The sequence below is a fragment of the Mirounga angustirostris genome, unplaced genomic scaffold (genome assembly GCF_029215605.1).
Source record: "Mirounga angustirostris isolate CCGP_5_RB_7025 unplaced genomic scaffold, mMirAng1.0.hap1 SCAF_15, whole genome shotgun sequence".
In the NCBI taxonomy this organism is placed as follows: Eukaryota; Metazoa; Chordata; class Mammalia; order Carnivora; family Phocidae; genus Mirounga; species Mirounga angustirostris.
The window spans coordinates 49787097-49808968 of NW_026991723.1; positions in this window are offsets into that span (position 1 = coordinate 49787097).

Here is a 21872-nt window from a genome sequence, read left to right on the forward strand (position 1 = left end):
CTAAACCTCAATATAGTTTATATATCAAGACAATTTGCTAGTAAAATAAAATTAAGAAAAGGACCATAATGTAGTGTGGGAACACAGAAGGAAAGAAGATATTCTGTTGTTTGATAACCTAGACTCATCAGTGAACCAACCCTCTTTTTTCTCAGCTTAAAGCATGGGGACCAAAAGTTATGGAGTATATAAACATTACATGAAAATGTACAATGCATGTTTCATCCTGACATAGGTCTTCAGTGTACAAAGACAACTTCTTTCAATAATCCTTTTCAACTGTTAATTCCTTGATAATTAGAAATACCTGTATAAGCATAAGATCACACCCCAAAATAAATATAGCTTCTTAGAGAAGAATGCCAACAGTTTTCATTTTTAAAAAAGATTTTATTTATTTATTTATTTATTTATTTATTTATTTATTTATTTATTTATTTATTTATTTATTTTAGAGAAAGAGAGCAAGAGCACTGTGGGGAGGGGCAGAGGGACAGAGTGAGTAGAGAAGTAGACTCTCTGTGGACCATGGAGCCCAGCCGAGCGCTTGATCCTACAACCCTAAGATCATGACCTTAGCTGAAATCCAGAGTAGGAAGCTTAACTGACGGAGCCACCCAGGTGCCCCTCTTTTTAAAGATTATTATTTCAGTGGGGGGAGAGAGAGAGAGAAAAAAAGTCTTAAGCAGACTCCCTGCTGAGTGCTGAGCCCAAAGCAGGGCTCGATCTCATGACCCTGAGAGATCAGGACCTGAGCAGAAACCAAGAGTCCTACATATAACCAACTGCACCATCCAGGTGTCCCAATGCCAACATTTTTCTAATTAATCTTTATTAGAATTACACTGAAAGCAGTTTCTCTTGAACCACCTGTAGGCTTTTCTTTCTCCATCTTTATACCCATAGGGCTAATAAGCTCATTGCATTGGCACATAATATCCATTAAAATGTATTTGTTAGATGTATGGAGAGATGAATTAACAAATGACTAGCTAGTTGGATGCCTGGCAACGTTTTAAAAAGATTCTTAATAGCAGAATATGGAAATAACTTAGAAATGGGCTTCTAGAATAGAGACCAAGGATAGATATTTAAAAAGGGTTGATCAAGAATGATTATCTTATGGGGCACCTGGGTGGCTTAGCCAATTAATCTTCTGGCTCTTGATTTTGACTCAGGTCATGATTTCAGAGTCCTGAGATTGAGTTCCACGTCGGGCTCTGTGCTGGGTGTAGAGCCTGCTTAAGATTTGCTCTCTCTCCGTCTCCCCTTTCCACCCTCCTCAGCAGCCCCACTCTCTCTCTCTCTCTCAAAAAGAAAAGAAAAGAAAAGAAGAAAAAGGGGGGAGGGAGAAAGAAAAGAAGAGAAAAGAAAAGAAAAAGAAAAATGACTATCTTATGGAAATAATAGCCTATTTTATTTAAGAAGAAAATAGTCATGATAAAAAAATCTTAGTCATTCACATATTCCCTCCACTTAAGAATTAGACTGTCAAGAGAGTTTTAGTGAAAGTATTTGTAAAGACCTGAAAGTTTTTGCTATATTTTTTACTGTATGTTTTTGCTGTATTTTTTACTATATGTTTTTATATGCCACAGAAGTAATGCTTTGGATAATATTCTTCATGAAAGGTCATTATTTTGTCTCCAGAAAATCTGAGTAAACTAAATATATTGGTCTCACATTTCTTAGATTTTATAAATGCGATTCAATTTTTTAACTTATTTATTTTTCATGAACATTTGGTTTTTCAGTCTTTGCTAAAGATAAAAATGAACTAATTTTATACTGTAATTTGCCTATGAGGCAATGGCAAAGGGCAATCCTATTTTATATAGCTAAGTGGATCATTAATATACACATAAACAGCAATCATTTTTCAGTGTCAGTTGTCCTATTGTAAATGCAAATATTCTTATTGCATTCTTAATATATAAGACCACATTTTCTAAATTTCTGTAACTTTCAAGATTTTTTTTTAAGTAATTTCTACATCCCACGTGAGACTCAAACTTACAGTCCCAAGATCAGGAGTCACATGCTGTACCAACTGAGCCAGCCAGGTGCCACCAAATTTCAGTAACATTTTTAAAGTTTGTAATTTATCCTGTTTTCTATATTTTGGAAGAATCACAATAATTACAATGCTTTTTATAGTATTAAAATAAAAGCAGCCTTAATATCTATGAATATCAAATATATTTTTATACATTGTTTCTGGGCATATTTCCAATATCTCATAGCTTTTTTTTTTAAAGATTTTATTTATTTATTTGCGAGAGAGAATGAGAGACAGAGAGCACGAGAGGGAGGAGGGTCAGAGGGAGAAGCAGACTCCCCGCTGAGCAGGGAGCCCGATGCGGGACTCGATCCCGGGACTCCAGGATCATGACCTGAGCCGAAGGCAGTCGCTTAACCGACTGAGCCACCCAGGTGCCCCTCTCATAGCTTTATTAAAAGTTATTAATTTCAAAATTTCCCTCATATTTATATGCTTGAACCCTTTCTATTACATGGAAGGGTTATTTTTTCATTAAAATATTTTGCAAAAAAATTTATACACATACACACACCATTGTTCAGTTTTATAAAGTAAGGCAAATACTTGCAAACAATTAGCTGGCCTTTGCAAAACTTTAGCATTTGAACTAACATCAAAAACAATCTAAATAAAATGATCATTGCACTTCATAAGAGAAAATGCATGCTACAATCTCTGGTTTTAAATATGTGTAAAACATAAAAGGAAACATACACATGCTTTCTATCTACCGAGACAGAGGTAGAGATCAGAGGTAAAAAAATGGATTAAGTCACAGCAGACTTTAGAAGGGTTCATCTTTGTGTCGTTGTCAGCCTTGCGGACATCTAATGCCCTAGCTGTATCTAAATACTTTGTTTTTTTAATGGAATTTAGTAGTGAATGTAGCTTTATTTATTGGTATGTCAACAAAATAATATCAAGAATGCTTTTTTCACCTCATTCTACCTTTTTAAATCAATAATATAAGAGAATAAGAATTTCATAGATCTGAAAATACAGTTGGAAAGAATTTTTACCCTTTTCAAAAATAGATATGCACACCAATATTCAACACCTTCATAAAAAATCCATCCTATTTACAGCTCTAATAAACCCCCATTAAATCACAGTAATCATGTGCTAGAGAACAGGTGTTTTAAATCACTAAATTTGGAAGTGGAGTGAAGTTGAAGGAGCAAGTTGGAAGCTTTTCATTGGCTGAGTGTGGCTGCAGTTTCCATGGCAATTCCACCCTGGTTCCCAAATCTTCTTCTCACTCTTTCAAAATGCAGTGGAAAATACTATTTAGTATGAGGACAAAAAATTGGGTCAAATTATCATCACTTATTTAGCTAGAAACAGCAATAAGAATAGTGAGAACCATGTGTGGACTCTCCCTTACAATTCGCTCACATTTTATGTATCTACGTTCATTTGTGCATATTTTCTATGCCCTCTGCTGTTAATGAACATATGTTGCAAAAGAAAAATACCCATAGGGCAACAGCTTGTTACAATAATCATCATTTATGGAGAGAAAATGCCAGTCATACAGAACACAATCACACTTGGTGTTTATACTTAAAGTGTTACATATTTGGATGCATTAAAATCATTATGAAGTAGCATTAACTCAATACTCCAAGGCCCTATGACATTTTCAAATTGGGTTGCACATGGCCCCTGTTTGATAGAGTTGGCATTACTTTAGAGTTAGAGCAGGAGAGGGACATTGACCAAGAGCTATTACTAAATAGCTCAGTTAAGAAAGGAAGGGACAATATACAGAACATACACACAGCATGGGAATCCTCTTAACCAGGACTCTGCTCATACACACCAAGAAGCAAGGCTCTTCTCCACTTTTAACTTGGTAAGACTACACATGCATGGGGTCCACTCTTTGGAAGTTGAATATGTCTGAAGAAAGCTTATGGCTATGATCTAATGCAGTTTAAATAGTCTTGTAACATTTCCTCTTTATGACATAAATTACAATTTCAGCTGATAACCTAAGAAGAGAAATAGATGTGCTGTGACTCTGAGGTTTTAATGAATCTGTGAAGACAGAAAAGAGTAAAGACACTGTAGGAGCAGAGATAACAAAGGGCTAATGAGCAAGATTAAGAGTTTCCACTTGTGATTACTTCGCTGAGGAACTTAGAAAAACAGCTTTCATATGGAACATACAACTTTAAAATAAGAGTGCCTATAGAAGACAAGACAGGATAATAATCCCCAAGTTTAGACTATTTGGGCCTTAGAAGAGGCACAAAATTGGAGATGAAACGTATAAGGACCTGGCAAAAACAGGCAGTAATGTAAACCAGGATAAATTAGGTAAAGTAAGATTCTATACCTCAGATTACACCTTTCAAGAGCTTGTCCCTTAAAAATCTTTCTTTCTAAACTGCTTAGGTATTTTGAATATCTCAGAGAGCTATAAAATAAATTCACCATCTTTGAAGTCAGAATCCAGGTTTTGAATTTTGACTGAATCAGCTAAATTTCCTTCTTTCTTATCTCTGAGTTTCAGTTTTCTCTTTTGTAAACTGGGAACAAGTATATAAATCTTGCCTGTTTGCTGTGAAGACTAAAGACAATACATGTACTGTCACATGTACAGAGTAAATACAAAGTAAATATGTTTCCCTCTATTCTCTTCCCTTCCTCTGACCCCTTATCTGATGGTATAGGAAATGAATATAGTATAAGCAGAAAGAAAAAGTCATGAAACATAATGATGACTTACTTTGTGATATTGCCCCCCCAATAATAAATACTGCGTTACAAAAAGAAGGGGGAATTATCAAGGTGGAACATTGGCTCATGGAGGTCTACTATCTGGGACCATTCCCTTTCATCAGTGTGGCTAATACCACTTGTTTCTTTTCAGCAATAAACACCTAGTTCCTCAGAGAGGCTGAATGTTTTCTGTCTTGGGAAGTGGGGTCTGGTAATTATCTCTTGCTACCTGAGAAGTTTCTGGTGATGGCTCTGTAAGTAGTGGTAAAAGAAGGCCATAACGTCCCTTACTTCAGCCAAATATTTTCCCCATCAAGCCCAATATCCACACTAGATCTTTGAAGGTAAATGACCTATATTTACATTTCAAATTCCAAATAGAGTTACAATCCTGAATTTCTGTTAGCTCCTCCAGCTTTCATTATTCTAAGCCTAGAACCATTTAATCTTCACATCCTTTATCACTCTGTTTTCCCTAGGCCATGTTCCTCTGTTTGGTATTTTCCAGGAACTTCAGCTCTTAGAAGCCAATGTCTTACCAAATCCCAAGTCTTGCCACCTCATGACAATTATTCCAGAAAAGGAAATGTATAAAAAAGTGTGGGAAGAAGAAGTTTTTTTTAAAGCTCCTTCTGCCCTGATGCTAAAATGTTTTATAGTCTAACCCTAAAGAAGAGGATGTGTCATTCCTTATTTTAAGAAGGCCCTGTTGTGTTTCCTCTAAAAAGAGAGTTGAGAAATTCAGGGAGGATGTTTATAATGAATAGAGTGGATCTTCCACTCTTCGCATACTTCTCTTCCTGTGATTAGAGGAAGACTATCCAAAGAGACGAGTTAATTCTTCCTACGTTTGGTTTCTTACCTAATTTCATTTTTATGAGAATATGACTGATGCACATAGCCTTCCCAGTGCACATAACCTGAGGGATCATGGGGAAGTATAGGGAGAACAATGGACATAGGAGAGCCTGGGTGGGATTCCTACCCACCTCCACAAATACAAACAGAATCACACGTTACTGATAGCTTGTCCTTGTAAGAATATCAAGGCTTCATGAGCCGATTCAGATCCCTGAAGGACGCTTCACCATTCTGCATACATCATATCAGGGGAAATTCCAACTGAAGCAATATTGCAAATGTGATTTATTGTAATTTTTTATGTGTCTGTGTTTTATAGCGCTTTAATGCATGCTTCTATTATATTGTCCATGTTTCTGTATTGAAGTTATTTTATTGCATATATTTCTTTCACCTTCTTTACTATAAAGTGCAGGAAAGTAAGACATTTGCTTACGTTTTTGTTTGTTTTAAATTTTCAACCTGCGTCCTTATCCATTCAACATTCATTTAATAAGTTCTACAGGACAAATACTGAGCTAAAAAATAAATAAAAGGGGATGGAGCAAGATGGCAGAGGAGTAGGAGACCTGGATGTCGTCTGGTCTCAGGAATTCAGCTGGATAGTGATCAAACCATTCTGAACACCTACAAACTCAACAGGAGATCAAAGAAAAGAATAGCAACAACTCTCTGAACAGAAAAGCAACCACTTTCTGGAAGGTAGGACGTGAGGAGAAGTGAATCCAAGGCGATATTTGGGAGGATAGACAGTCGGGTAGGGGGCCTCCATTGGCCACTCTGGCAAGTGATAGAGCCGCGGAGCACAAATTGGAACTTTTAGAAGTTGGCTCCAGTGAGGGACATCGCTCCAGTTGCTAAATGGGGGGTGGAAGCCACATGGAACAGTGTGGTCTCAGGAACCTCAGGGTCACAGAAAGACCGGGGGTGCCTGAGTGTGGCAGAGTTCCCAGGTACCAGAGCAGGGAAGCTGGCTGCAGAGACGGAGCTGAGGCACGGGCTCCCAGCTCAGGTTTGCCATAAACCTTGATCCGCAGAACAGTCGGGCCACTGCTCCTCCAGCAGGGACCCAACAAGCGGCAGATCCGGGGAGACTCACCTTCCTCCCCCAGGAGGAGCCACGTGGGAGTGCACTGCAGGGATCTGCTGGGTTTGGAGACTCCACACCAAGTCGGGTGCCAGAGATAGAAATGCTCAGTCACAGGCTGGGTGAGCACAGAGTGCGGCTGGAGACCAGGGAGACTGGAGTGATTAACTGCTTTTCTCTGGGGGCACACTGAGGAACGGGGCCCCGAGTTCTCGGTTCCTCTGGGCAGAGACTGGGAGGCCGCCATTTTCACTCTCCTCCTCCAAAGCTGTACCAAAAGCTTGCAGGGAACAAAAACTCCCGAGAGCAAACCCAAGCAGACGGGGCAAGGGTGGGGCAATTCCGCCTCTGGCAAAGACATTTGGGAACCACGGCAACAGGCCCCTCCCCCAGAAGATCAGCAAGAACAGCCAGCCAAGACCAAGTTTACCGATCAATGAGAATGGCAGAACTCCAGCATTAGGGGAATACTGCACATAGAATCCATGGCTTTTTTACCATGATTCTTTAGACTTTCATAGTTAATTTTTTTAACTGTCTTTTTTTTTTTGACTTTTTCTTTTTCCGATTTTCAGCCAACATCTTATCAATCCCTTTTTTAAAAAATATTTTTATTTTTCATTTTTAGAGTCATATTCTATCCCTTCATAGTGGTTAACCTTATTTTTGGCATATATATATAAGTTGTTCTCTCTTTAAAATTTTGAGATACACTTTCTTCTAACAGATCAAAATATACCCTAAATCTCTAGTGTATGGCTTAGTTCTACTCTCCTGCCTGATCACATTCTCTCCCTTTTTTTTTTAAATCCTCTTCTTTCTATTTTCAAACAACCTCCTATCAATTACTTTTATAAAATTTTTTATAATTTTCATCTTTACAGTCATATTCCATCCCTTCATCATATCAACCCTTATTTTTGTACATATATGTTTTTCTTTCTTTAAAATTTTGGGAGGCACTTTCTTCTAACAGACCAAAATACACCCAAAATCTAGTGTGTGGCACTGATCTATATACCAGGCTGATCATATTTGATCATATTCTGTTTTTTTTGTTTTGTTCTGTTTTGTTTGGTTTTATCTTTTTCTTTCTTTTTCTTTTTTCTTTCTTTTCCTTTCTCTTCCCCCGGCGTCAGGTCTTTTCTGATTTGCTTAGAGTATATTTTCTGGGAACGTTGTTACCCTGTTAGCATTTTGTTCTCTCATTCATCTATTTTCTTCTGGACAAAATGACAAGACGGAAAAAATCGCCTCAACAAAAAGAACAAGAGGTAGTACCCACTGCCAGGGACCTACTCAATACGGACATTAGTATGATGTCGGATCTAGAGTTCAGAATCATGACTTTAAAAATACTAGCTGGGCTTAAAAAAAACATGGAAGTTATTAGAGAAACCCTTTCTGGAGAAATAAAAGAACTAAAATCTAGCCAAGTAGAAATCAAAAAGGCTATTAATGAGGTGCAATAAAAAATGGGAGCGCTAACTGCTAGGATAAATGAGGCAGAAGAGAGAATCAGTGATATAGAAGACCAAATGATGAAAATAAAGAAGCTGAGAAAAAGAGAAATAAACAACTACTGGATCACGAGGGCAGAATTCGAGAGATAAGCGATACCATAAGACGAAACAACATTAGAATAATTGGGATACCAGAAGAAGAAGAAAGAGAGAGAGGGGCAGAAGATATATTGGAGCAAATTATAGCAGAGAACTTCCCTAATTTGGAGAAGGAAACAGGCATCAAAATCCAGGAAGCACAGAGAACCCCTCTCAAAATCAATAAAAATAGGTCAACACCCTGACATCTAATAGTAAAACTTATGAGTCTCGGAGACAACGAGAAAACCCTGAAAGCAGCTCAGGAGAAGAGATATGTAATCTACAATGGTAGAAACATTAGACTGGCAACAGACCTATCCACAGAGACCTGACAGGCCAGAAAGGACTGGCATGATATATTCAGAGCGCTAAATGAGAAAAATATGCAGCCAAGAATACTATATCCAGCTACGCTGTCATTGAAAATAGAAGGAGATAAAAAGCTTCCAGGACAAACAGTCAACAAAACGAAAAGACAACCGACAGATTGGGAGAAGATATTTGCAAATGACGTATCAGATAAAGGGCTAGTATCCAATATCTATAAAGAACTGATCAAACTCAACACCCAAAGAACAAAGAATCCAATCAAGAAATGGGCAGAAGACATGAATAGACATTTTTCCAAAGAAGACATCCAAATGGCTAACAGACACATGAAAAAGTGCTCAACATCGCTCGACATCAGGGAAATCCAAATGAAAACCTCAATGAGATACCACCTCACGCCAGTCAGAATGGCTAAAATTAACAAGTCAGGAAATGACAGATGTTGGCGGGGATGAGGAGAAAGGGGAACCCTCCTACACTGTTGGTGGGAATGCAAGATGGTGCAGCCACTCAGGAAAACAGTATGGAGGTTCCTCAAAAAGTTGAAAATAGAGCTACTATACAATCCAGCAATTGCACTACTGGGTGTTTACCCCAAAGATACAAAAGTAGGGATCCGAAAGGGTACGTGCACCCCGATGTTTATAGCAGCAATGTCCACAATAGCCAAACTGTGGAAAGAGCCAAGATGTCCATCGACAGATGAATGGATAAAGAAGAAGTGGTATATATATACAATGGAATATTATGCAGCCATCTAATGGAATGAGATTTTGCCATTTGCAATGATGTGGATGGGAACTAGATGGTGTTATGCTGAGCGAAATAAGTCAATCAGAGAAAGACATGTATCATATGACCTCACTGATATGAGGAATTCTTAATCTGAGGAAACAAACTGTGGGTTGCTGGAGTGGGGGTTGGGGTGGGAGGGATGGGGTGGCTGGGTGATAGACACTGGGTGGGTATGTGCTATGGTGAGTGCTGTGAATTGTGCAAGACTGTTGAATCACAGACCTGTACCTGTGAAACAAATAATGCAATATATGTTAAGAAAAAAAAAAAAGAAGATAGCAGGAGGGGAATAATGAAGGGGGAGGAAATCAGAGGGGGAGACGATCCATGAGAGGCGATGGACTCTGCAAAACAAACTGAGGGTTCTAGAGGGGACGGGGGTTGAGGGATGGGTTAGCCTGGTGATGGGTATTAAAGAGGGCACATTCTGCATGGAGCACTGGGTGTTGTGCACAAACAATGAATCATGGAACACTACATCAGAAACTAAGGATGTAATGTATGGTGATTAAAATAATAACAATAAAAAATTTTTAAAAAAATAAATAAAACATGATCCCTTCCCTCTAGAATCTCATACTGGTGAACTGTTTTGAGCACTTACTATGTGCCAGAGGCATTACTGCTTTTCATTTAAACATTAACCTTAAGGAGGAAATATTTTATCCCATTTTATGTAGATAGACACCAAGAATCAAAAAGAATTCCAATGAAGGGTTTTTTGGAAGAAGTCCCAGAGAGTTGAGAATGAACTGCCTATAAAGAGAAATCTAAAAATATATAGAAAAGGAGAAAATAAATTCAGAAAATTTGAAAAAAAAAGACCAAACACACACACACACACACACACACACGAAGAAATGAGCCTAAATGGGTTATCTAAAGTTTTTGCTTTATTTAGCATGCTGTCAAGGTGGTAAGTTGGCAGATAGAAAGCTTTTTCAGAGAAACACTTGTCCAGAAATTAAACAAGAACCTTGGGGTATAGGTCAATTTAATGCAAAACTACAGTATAATTACCAGTTCCAAAGTTGTGAGATTAAGGAGCAGATATTTCTCATATCTTTATGCTGGTCTTTAGATAGTGTTTTCACACCATATAAATAATTAGCCAAAAGAGCATCTATATAACTAATTTACATGGATTTGAGCAAAATATGACTATTTCATAACTTAGTAGTAAGACAAGAAATTAGAAATGTCAAATCACTTAGTCCATTTCCACTACTATTCAGTGATGGTGTCATACCAAAAATACATATATATTTTTTTCCACTTTCTAGATCTTGAAAGCTTGAACTCTTTGCACTTTATAGAGATTTTAGATAAAAGACCATTCAAATGTCCCTTTATTTGGGAAGTCAATACTAATGGCACTAATTCATCCCAAACTATGAGGGACTGTATGACTATGGCATCTTTGTTGTTTCTGAGCCAGTATATCTTAAGAATAAGGATGATGCTTTTATATATTTACACTTATTTTAGTTTTACAGAACTGTGAAATTGTTAGATTCTTTACAACTATCTGCTTCTATCACTGGTCTTTTTTTTCTGTCATTTCCCCCATAATTGCTCCCATTTATCGATATGTACTATATTGAAAGCAGAAAGCTAAGTATACAAGTTTTACCTTCTCGTATCATACATAAGAACAGTTAGCAAAGTGTCTCTGCCCATTATTAGGAAGGCACTAAGATGAAGTAAAAAAAAAAAAAAAACACAGTCTTTGGATTTATTTCATCTGAGTCCAAATCCATTTTGGCATTTTTTATCTTTAAGACTTTGTGAAAGTTATTTAAACTTATGAGCCTCAGATTTTTTAACAATGTCATTGTTCTCTGTTTTGTGAGCGATATATAAGGTATATATGTAGAGTTCCTGGCCTACTGTCAGACCCAAGTAGTTGTTAAGTGAATGCTAATTCCCACCTTTTCCTCAGACCTCATTTCTGGGCCATTGTATCTGTTTTTTAAAGAGCAATTGTATAGGAGCATGACCTCTTGGCGTTTGGAGAAAGCAGAGGATATTTGGACTACTCAGGGATTTAGGACTTGAGCGTTCAGCTTTTGCCTACTCTGTGCTTTTTTAAGTACAAAGTGAACCTTGACCTTGGATGTAAGATAGTGTATTTAAAAGCACTAGAGAACCTGGCCCTGAATATTTATCAGCTGAAGCTTAAATAACAACCACTGGATTCCATAGAAAGAGGATTCTGCCAGCTCCCTGACTTTAGGAAAGTTGTATGGTTGATCTGTATGGTTTCCTAACTCAGTAAAATGAAGTATTAGGTAATACTTTAGGGAATGTTAGAAATGCAAGGCCCTGCTCCTTCTTCCAGAGCATCTAACAGAAATATGTGGTCCATTTCAAAGCTCCTTTCTTCTGGGATGGGGACTCAAAATTCTGTTCCACACTGCATTTGTGTTGGAGATATAAGTTGATTGTTATTTGTCACTGCTTGGGTATATATTTCTTTAGCTCCCTTCCAATTTTTAACCGCATATCTATGATTATTATTATGATGAGACCCATTTGTTATACTGTGTTAGAGTTACATCCTCAAGGGTCAGTTGAGTGCATGTGGCTTTTTGTCCCAGCCTACTGTGCTTTTTTATTCTTCTGTTTGCTCTATAAATATAAAGATTATTAGCCATAAAGCAGTCAAAATTTGGGGAATGGCTGCCAAAAATCATGATTAGTTTTATAATCAATGATGTATAGTCCTTCTTCAGGCAGTAATTAGACAAAATAATCCATGCTTGTGGAAATAATAAAACCATGTCTTATAAAGAGGAAAAAATGCTTAACTTTTTTCTCCATATAAGAATAACATTCAAGTAACTGAAACAGTGGTATGAAATCACTGTGATATAAAATTTAACAAGGATAAGGACTTCTCAGAATTCATCCTTGTTGTATACCCACTGTAGTTTATAACCTTATTTAAGCTATCATTCTGTAGAATCTTCTTAAGTTGTAGGTTTTGGATCAGAATCATCAGGAGGGGTCAATATTGGGTTCCCAGAGATTAGTCTGCCTTGTTTCTATCCAGTGTACAGTTCTATGGATTCTAACTATCTTGTGTGTCTCTCATGATGGTACCATTAAAAATACTTACACTGCCCTAAAAATTTTCCATGTTTTGATTATTTATCCCCCCAATTCCTGGACATCACTGATATTTTTACTGTTTCTATAGTTCTGCCTTTTCCAGGGTGCCAAATATTTGGAATCACATAGTATGTAGCCTTTTCAGACTATCTTCTTTCCCATAGCAATATGCATTGAAAGTTCTTCTAGATCTTTTTGTGACTTGATATATCATTTTTACCAGACTTGATATATCAGATGTATCATGTTCTACTATATGAATGCACCATAGTTTATTTCTACATTCACCGATTGAAGGACATCTTGGTTGCTTCAATTTAAGCAATTGTGATTAAATCTGCTCTAAAAAATGAAATCGGGTTTTTGTGTGTGTATAACTTTTGAAGTAAATTGGATAAATACCTAAGATCATAACTGCTGGATCATATGATAGTCTAGTTTTCAAAGAAACTGCCAACCTGTCTTCCAAAGTGATGGCACCATTTTGCATTTTCATTAGCAATGAATGAAAGTTCCTGCTGCTTCACATCCTTGTCAACATTTGATATTGTCAGAATTTGGATTTTAGCCACTCTAATCGGTATGTAGTTGTACTCATTTTCTTTCAATTCACATCTCTTTAATAAAAAATGATGCTGAGCATCTTTTCATAGGCTTATTTGTGATCTATGTATCTTCTTTACTGAAATGTGTTCATACTTTTTTGCTCTTTTTTTTAGTTGGATTGTGTATTTCTTTAGTGTGTGTTTTAAGAGTATTTTGTGTATATTAGATGCAAATTCTTTATCAGATATATGTTTTCAAATATTTTCTCCTATCTTGTGCCTATCTTCATTGTCTTAACAATGTCTTTGCAGAGCAGATGATTTTAAATTTAATGGAGTCCAGCTTATTTTCTCTTCCATGGATTTTACTTTTTATGTTGTATCTGAAAACAAATCATCTAGAGCTGAAGGTTACCGAGATATTTTCCTGTATTATTTTCTAGAAGTTGTATTGGTTTGCATTTTAAATTTAGGGGATGATGTATCTCTAGCTAACTTTTGTAAAAGGTATAAAATCTATGCCTTGATTCTTTTATTTTATTTTATAGTATTAATTTTTTTTTCTTGACTAGTCTGGATAGAGTGTGATCAATTTTATTTATCTTTTCAAAGAACATGATTGTGGATTTATTGACTTTGTCTATAGAGTTCATATTTTCATTTTTTTGTCTTTTTTATTAATACATTTTTCTTTTTTATTGTTATGTTAATCCCCATACATTACATCATTAGTTTTAGATGTAGTGTTCCATGATTCATTGTTTGTGCATAACACCCAGTGCTCCATGCAGAACATGCCCTCCTCAATATCCCATCACCAGGCTAACCCATCCTCCCACCCCCATCCCCTCTAGAACCCTCAGTTTGTTTTTCAGAGTCCATCATCTCGCATAGTTCGTCTACCCCTCCGATTTCACCACCTACATTCTTCCCCTCCTGCTATCTTCTTCTACTGCTTTTTTTTTTTCTTAAAATATATTGCATTATTTGTTTCAGAGGTACAGATCTGAGATTCAAGTCTTGCATAATTCACAGCACTTACCAGAGCACATACCCTCCCCAGTGTCTATCACCCAGTCACCCCATCCCTCCCACCCCACCCCCCACTCCAGCAACCCTCAGTTTGTTTCCTGAGATTAAGAATTCCTCATATCAGTGAGGTCATATGATACATGTCTTTCTCTGTTTGACTTATTTTGCTCAGCATAATACCGTCCAGTTACATCCACGTCGTTGCAAATGGCAAGATCTCATTTCCTTTGATGGCTGCATAATATTCCATTGTATATATATACCACCTCTTCTTTATCCATTCATCTGTCAATAGACATCTTGGCTCTTTCCACAGTTTGGCTATTGTGGACATTGCTGCTATAAACATCGGGGTGCACATACCCTTTCGGATCCCTACTTTGTATCTTTGGGGTAAACACCCAGTAGTGCAATAGCTGGATTGTGTAGTAGCTCTATTTTCAACTTTTTGAGGAACCTCCATACTGTTTTCCAGAGTGGCTGCACCATCTTGCATTCCCACCAACAGTGTAGGAGGGTTCCCCTTTCTCCGCATCCCTGCCAATATCTGTCATTTCCTGACTTGTTAATTTTAGCCATTCTGACTGGTGTGAGGTGGTATCTCATTGAGGTTTTCATTTGGATTTCCCTGATGCCGAGCGGTATTGAGCACTTTTTCATGTATCTGTTGGCCATTTGGATGTCTTCTTTGGAAAAATGTCTGTTCATGTCTTCTGCCCATTTCTTGATTGGATTCTTTGTTCTTTGGGTGTTGAGTTTGATGAGTTCTTTATAGATTTTGGATACTAGCCCTTTATCTGATATGTCATTTGCAAATATCCTCTCCCATTCTGTTGGTTGTCTTTTGGTTTTGTTGACTGTTTCCTTTGCTTTGCCAAAGCTTTTTATCTTGATGAAGTCCCAATAGTTCATTTTTGCCCTTGCTTCCCTTGCCTTTGGCGATGTTTCTAGGAAGAAGTTGCTGCGGCTGAGGTCAGAGAGATTGATGCCTGTGTTCTCCTTTAGGATTTTGATGGACTCCTGTCTCACATTGAGGTCTTTCACCCATTTGGAGTCTATTTTTGTGTGTGGTGTGAGGAAATGGCTCGGTTTCATTCTTCTGCATGTGGCTATCCAATTTTCCCAACACCATTTGTTGAAGAGACTGTCTTTTTTCCATTGGACATTCTTTCCTGCTCTGTTGAAGATTAGTTGACCATAGAGTTGAGGGTCCATTTCTGGGCTCTCTGTTCCATTGTCCTATGTGTCTGTTTTTGTGCCAGTACCATGCTGTCTTGATGATAACAGCTTTGTAATACAGCTTGAAGTCCAGAATTGTCATGCCACCAGCTTTGCTTTTCTTTTTCAACATTCCTCTGGCTATGCAGGGTCTTTTCTGGTTCCATACAAATTTTAGGATTATTTGTTCCATTTCTTTGAAAAAAGTGGATGGTATTTGGATGGGGATTACATTGAATGTGTAGATTGCTCTAGGTAGCATTGACATCTTAACAATATTTGTTCTTCCAATCCATGAGCATGGAACGTTTTTCCATTTCTTTGTGTCTTCCTCAATTTCTTTCATCAGTATTTTATAGTTTTCTGAGTACAGATCCTTTGTCTCTTTGGTTAGATTTATTCCTAGGTATCTTATGGTTTTGAGTGCAATTGTAAGTGGAATCGACTCCTTAATTTCTCTTTCTTCTGTCTTGTTGCTGGTGTATAGGAATGCCACTGACTTCTGTGCAGTGATTTTATATCCTGCCAGTTTACTGAATTCCTGTATGAGTTCTAGCAGTTTTGGGGTGGAGTCTTTGGGGTTTTCCACATAAAGTATCATATCATCTGCAAAGAGTGAGAGTTTGACTTCTTTTTTGCCAATTTGGATGCCTTTGATTTCTTTTTGTTGTCTGATTGCTGTGGCTAGGACTTCTAATACTATGTTGAATAGCAGTGGTGATAGTGGACATCCCTGCCACGTTCTTGACCTTAGGCAGAAAGCTCTCAGTTTTTCCCTATTGAGAATGATATTCGCCTTAGGTTTTTCATAGATGGCTTTTATGATATTGAGGTATGTACCCTCTGTGCCTATACTCTGAAGAGTTTTGATCAAGAAAGGATGCTGTACTTTGTCAAATGCTTTTTCTGCATCTATTGAGAGTATCATATGATTCTTGTTCTTTCTTTTGTTAATGTATTGTATCACGTTGATTGATTTGCAGTTGAACCAAGCTTGCAGCACAGGGGTAAATGCCACTTGGTCGTGGTGAATAATCCTTTTATTGTACTGTTGGATCCTATTGGCAAGTATTTTGGTGAGAATTTTTGCATCCATGTTCATCAAGGATATTGGTCTGTAGTTCTATTCGATGGGGTCTTTGGTTTTGGGATCAAGGTAATGGTGGCCTCATAAAATGAGTTTGGGAGTTTTCCTTCCATTTCTATTTTTTGGAACAGTTTCAGAAGAATAGGTTAATTCTTCTTGAAATGTTTGGTAGAATTTCCCTGGGAAGTGATCTGGCCCTGGGCTTTTGTTTGTTGGGAGATTTTTGATGACTGCTTCAATTTCCTTAGTGGTTATAGGTCTGTTCAGGTTTTCTATTGCTTCCTGGTTCAGTTTTGGTCATTGATACATCTCTAGGAATGCATCCATCTCTTCCAGGTTATCTAATTTGCTGGCATAGTATTGCTCATAATGTTCTTATAATTGTTTGTATTTCTTTGGTGTTGGTTGTGATCTCTCCTCCTTCATTCATGATTTTGTTGATTTGGGTCATTTCTCTTTTCTTTTTGATAACTCTGGCCAAGGGTTTATCAATCTTGTTAATTCTTACAAAGAACCAGCTCCTAGTTTCATTGATCTGTTCTACTGTTCTTTTGGTTTCTATTTCATTGATTTCTGCTTTGATCTTTATTATTTCTCTTCTCCTGCTGGGTTTAGGCTTTATTTGCTGTTCTTTCTCCAGCTCCTTTAGGTGTAGGGTTAGGTTGTATACTTGAGACCTTTCTTGTTTCTTGAGAAAGGCTTGTATCGCTATATACTTTCCTCTTAGGACTGCCTTTGCTGCATCCCAAAGATTTTGAATAGTTGTGTTTTCATTTTCATTGGTTTCCATGAATTTTTTAATTCTTCTTTAATTTTCTGGTTGACCCATTCATTCTTCAGTAGGATGCTCTTTAGCCTCCATGTCTTTGAGTTCTTTCCGACTTTCCTCTTGTGATTGAGTTCTAGTTTCAAAGCATTGTGGTCTGAAAATAGGCAGGGAATGATCCCAATCTTTTGGTACTGGTTGAGACCTGATTTATGACCTAGGATGTGATCTATTCTGGAGAATGGTCCATGGGCACTAGAGAAGAATGTGTATTCCGTTGCTTTGGGATGGAATGTTCTGAATATGTCTGTGAAGTCCGTTTGGTCCAGTGTGTCATTTAAAGTCTTTATTTCCTTGTTGATCTTTTGCTTAGATGATCTGTCCATTTCAGTGAGGGGGGTGTTAAAGTCCCCCACTATTATTGTATTGTTGTCGATGTGTTTCTTTGCTTTTGTTATTAATTGCCTTATATAATTGGCTGCTCCCATGTTAGGGCCATAGATATTTACAATTGTTAGATCTTCTTGTTGGATAGACCCTTCAATTAGGATATAGTGTCCTTCCTCATCTCTTATTACAGTCTTTGGTTTAAAATCTAATTTGTCTGATATAAGGATTGCCACCCCAGCTTTCTTTTGGTGTCCATTAGCATGGTAAATGGTTTTCCACCCCCTCACTTTCAATCTGGCAGTGTCTTTGGGTCTAAAATGAGTCTCTTGCAGACAGCCTATCGATGGGTCTTGTTTTTTAATCCAATCTGATAGCCTGTGTCTTTTGATTGGGGCATTTAGCCCATTTACATTCAGGGTAACTATTGAAAGATAGGAATTTAGTGCCATTGTATTGCCTGTAAGGGGACTGTTACTGTATATTGTCTGTCTTCCTTTCTAGTCTATGTTGCTTTCAGGCTCTCTCTTTGCTTAGAGGACCCCTTTCAAGATTTCTTGTAGGGCTGATTTCGTGTTTGCAAATTCCTTTAGTTTTTGTTTGTCCTGGAAGCTTTTTATCTCTCCTATTTTCAATGACAGCCTAGCTGGATGTAGTATTCTTGGCTGCATATTTTTCTCATTTAGTGCTCTGAATATATCCTGCCAGTCCTTTCTGGCCTGTCAGGTCTCTGTGGATAGGTCTGTTGCCAGTCTAATGTTTCTACCATTTTAGTTTACATATCTCTTCTCCTGAGCTGCTTTCAGGATTTTCTCTTTGTCTCTGAGACTCGTAAGTTTTACAATTAGATGTCGGGGTGTTGACCTATTTTTATTGATTTTGAGAGGGGTTCTCTGTGCTTCCTGGATTTTGATGCCTGTTTCCTTCTCCAAATTAGGGAAGTTCTCTGCTATAATTTGCTCCATTATACCTTCTGCCCCTCTCTCTCTCTTTCTTCTTCTTCTGGGAACCCAATTATTCTAATGTTGTTTTGTCTTATGGTATCGCTTATCTCTCGAATTCTGCCCTCGTGATCCAGTAGTTGTTTCTCTCTCTTTTTCTCAGCTTCTTTATTTTCATCATTTGGTCTTCTATATCACTGATTCTCTCTTCTGCCTCATTTATCCTAGCAGTTAGTGCCCCCATATTTGATTGCACCTCATTAATAGCCTGTTTGATTTCAACTTGGTTAGATTTTAGTTCTTTTATTTCTCCAGAAAGGGTTTCTCTAATAACTTCCATGCTTTTCTCAAGCCCAGCTAGTATCTTTAAAGTGATGATTCTGAACTCTAGATCTGACATCGTACTAATGTCCGTATTGAGTAGGTCCCTGGCAGTTGGTACTACCTCTTGTTCTTTTTGTTGAGGTGATTTTTTCCATCTTGTCATTTTGTCCAGAGGAGAATATATTAATGAGCGAACAAAATGCTAACAGGGTGACAACGTTCCAAGAAAATATACTCTAAACAAATCAGAAAAGACCTGAAGCAGTGGGAAAAGAAAGGGAAAGAGAGAAAAAAGGAAAAGAAAATAAAAAGGAAAAGAAAAAGATAAAGATAAAAACAAGCAAAAACAGGAAAAAAAAAAAACAGAATGTGATCAAATATGATCAGGCTGGTATATAGATCAGTGCCACACACTAGATTTTCGGTGTGTTTGGTCTGTTAGAAGAAAGTGCCTCCCAAAATTTTAAAGAAAGAAAAACTTATAAATATACAAAAATAAGGGTTGATATGATGAAAGGATGGAATATGACTGTAAAGATGGAAATTATAAAAAATTTTATAAAAGGAATTGATAAGTTGTTTGAAAAAAAGAGAATTTAAAAAAAAAAGAAAAAAAAAGGGGAGAGAATGTGATCAGGCAGGGGAGTGGAAAAAAAACATACAATAGAAATTTAGGGTATATTTTGATCTGTTACAAGAAACTATCTCAAAATTTTAAAGAGAGAACAACTTATATATATATACGCCAAAAATATGGGTAACTACTATGAAGGGATAGATTATGACTCTAAAAATGAAAAATAAAAATGTTTTTTTTTTAAAAAAGGGATTGATAAGATGTTGGTTGAAAAAGGGAAAAAGAAAAATTCAAAAAAAAAAAAAAAAAGACAGTTAAAAAAAATTAACTTTGAAAGACTAAAGAATCATGGTAAAAAAGCCATGAATTCTATGTGCATTATTCCCCTAGCGCTGGAGTTTTGCCGTTCTCATTGATCAGTAAACTTGTTCTTGGCTGGCTGTTCTTGCTGATCTTCTGGGGGAGGGACCTGTTGCCATGGTTTCCAAAAGTCTTTGCCAGAGGCAGAATTGCCCCACCCTTGCCGGGTCCGGACTAAGTAATCTGCTCGGGTTTTCTCTCCGGAGCTTTTGTTCCTTTCAGGCTTTCCGTGCAGCTTTGGAGGCGGAGAGTGAAAATGGCGGCCTCCCAATCTCTGCTTCGGAGGAGCCGAGAACTCGGGCCCCGCTCCTCAGTGAGCCCCCAGAGAAAAGCCGCCAGTCACTCCCGTCTCCCCAGTCTCCGGCTGCACTCTGTGCTCACCCGGCCTGTGACCGAGCGTTTCTATCTCTGGCACCTGACTCAGTGTGGGGTCTCCAAACCCAGCAGATCCCTGCGGTGCACTCCCACACCTCTCCTCCTGGGGGAAGAAGGTGCATCTCCCCAGATCTGCCGCTTGTTGGGTCCCTGCTGGAGAAGCAGGGGCCTGACTGTGCCGCAGATCACGTTTTATGGCAAACCCAAGTTGAGAACCCGCGTCTGGGCTCTGTCTCTGCAGCCGGCTTCTCCACTCCAATACCTGGGAGCTCTGCCGCACTCAGGCACCCCGGGTCTTTCTGTGACCCCGAGGGTCCTGAGACCACACTGTCCCACGAGGGTTCTACCCCCCACTTAGCCACCAGAGTGATGTCCTTCAGCAGAGCAGACTTCTAAAAGTTCTGATTTTGTGCTCCGTGGTTCTATCACTTGCCAGAAGCGGCCAACGGAGGCCCCTTCCCCGCCGTCTATCCTCCCAAATATCACCTCAGATTCACTTCTCCACACGTCCTACCTTCCAGAAAGTGGTCGCTTTTCTGATGAGAGAGTTGTTGCTCTTCTTTTCTTTGATCTCCTGTTGAGTTCATAGGTGTTTAGATTGGTTTGATCCCTATCCAGCTGAATTCCTGAGAGGAGATGAAATCCAGGTCTCCTACTCCTCCGCCATCTTATTCTGCCCCCTTATTAATACATTTTAATTTTAGAATAGTATTTGATGTACAGAAGAGTTGTGAAGATAGCATATGACATGCCCATATACCCCATAGCCAGTTTTCATATTTTCAATTTCACTTTTTTCTCCCTTAATTTGTATTATTTTCTTCTGTTTGCTTTAAGCTTCATTTTTTTCTCTTGCGTTCTAAGACAGTAGCTTAATTTATTGGTTTCAGATCTTTTATCTTCTCTAGTAAATTAATTTAATGCTATAAATTTCCCTCTAATAACTGTTTTTGCTATATTCTATAACTTTTGATGCATTTTATTTCCATTTTCATTTAATTCAACCTTTAAAACATTTATCTTAACGCTGCCTGACTCATGTTATTTATAAGTGTGTTGTTTAATCTCAAACTATCTTGGGATTTTTTCTCACTATCTTTCTGTTTTTGATTTCTAGGTTAACTCCACTGTAGCTAGAGAAAATACGTTATATGATTTTTGTGTTTTTAAATATGTTGTGATGTGCTTTCTTGACCCAGAACATGGTCTGTCTTGGAGGGTACTCCATGTGAACTTGAGAGGAATGTGTATTCCACTGTTGTTGGATTAGCTATTCTATAAATATCAATTAAATCAAGTTGATTGATGGTGATTTGGGGGTCAAGTGTGTTCTTTTACATTTTCTGCTTGCTGGATCTTTCAACTACTGAAAGGGGTGTGGAAGTATCTAATTATAATAGTGCGTTTGTCTGTTTCTCCTTAGGGTTCTATCAGTTTTGTCTCTTGTATTTTGTCACCCTGTTGTTAGGTACATACATGTTAAGAATTCTTGTGTCTTCTTGGAGAATGGAGCCCTTTATCATTATGTAATACTCCTCTTAATTTCTGGTAATTTTCCTTGTTCTGAAATGTGTCTTTTCTGAAATTAATTTAGCTTCCCCCAGTCTCTTCTGATTAGTGTTAGCATGGTATTTCTTTCTTCTTCCTTTTATTTTGAACTAAATGTGTCTTTATGTATATTTTTCACTTTGACAAACTCTG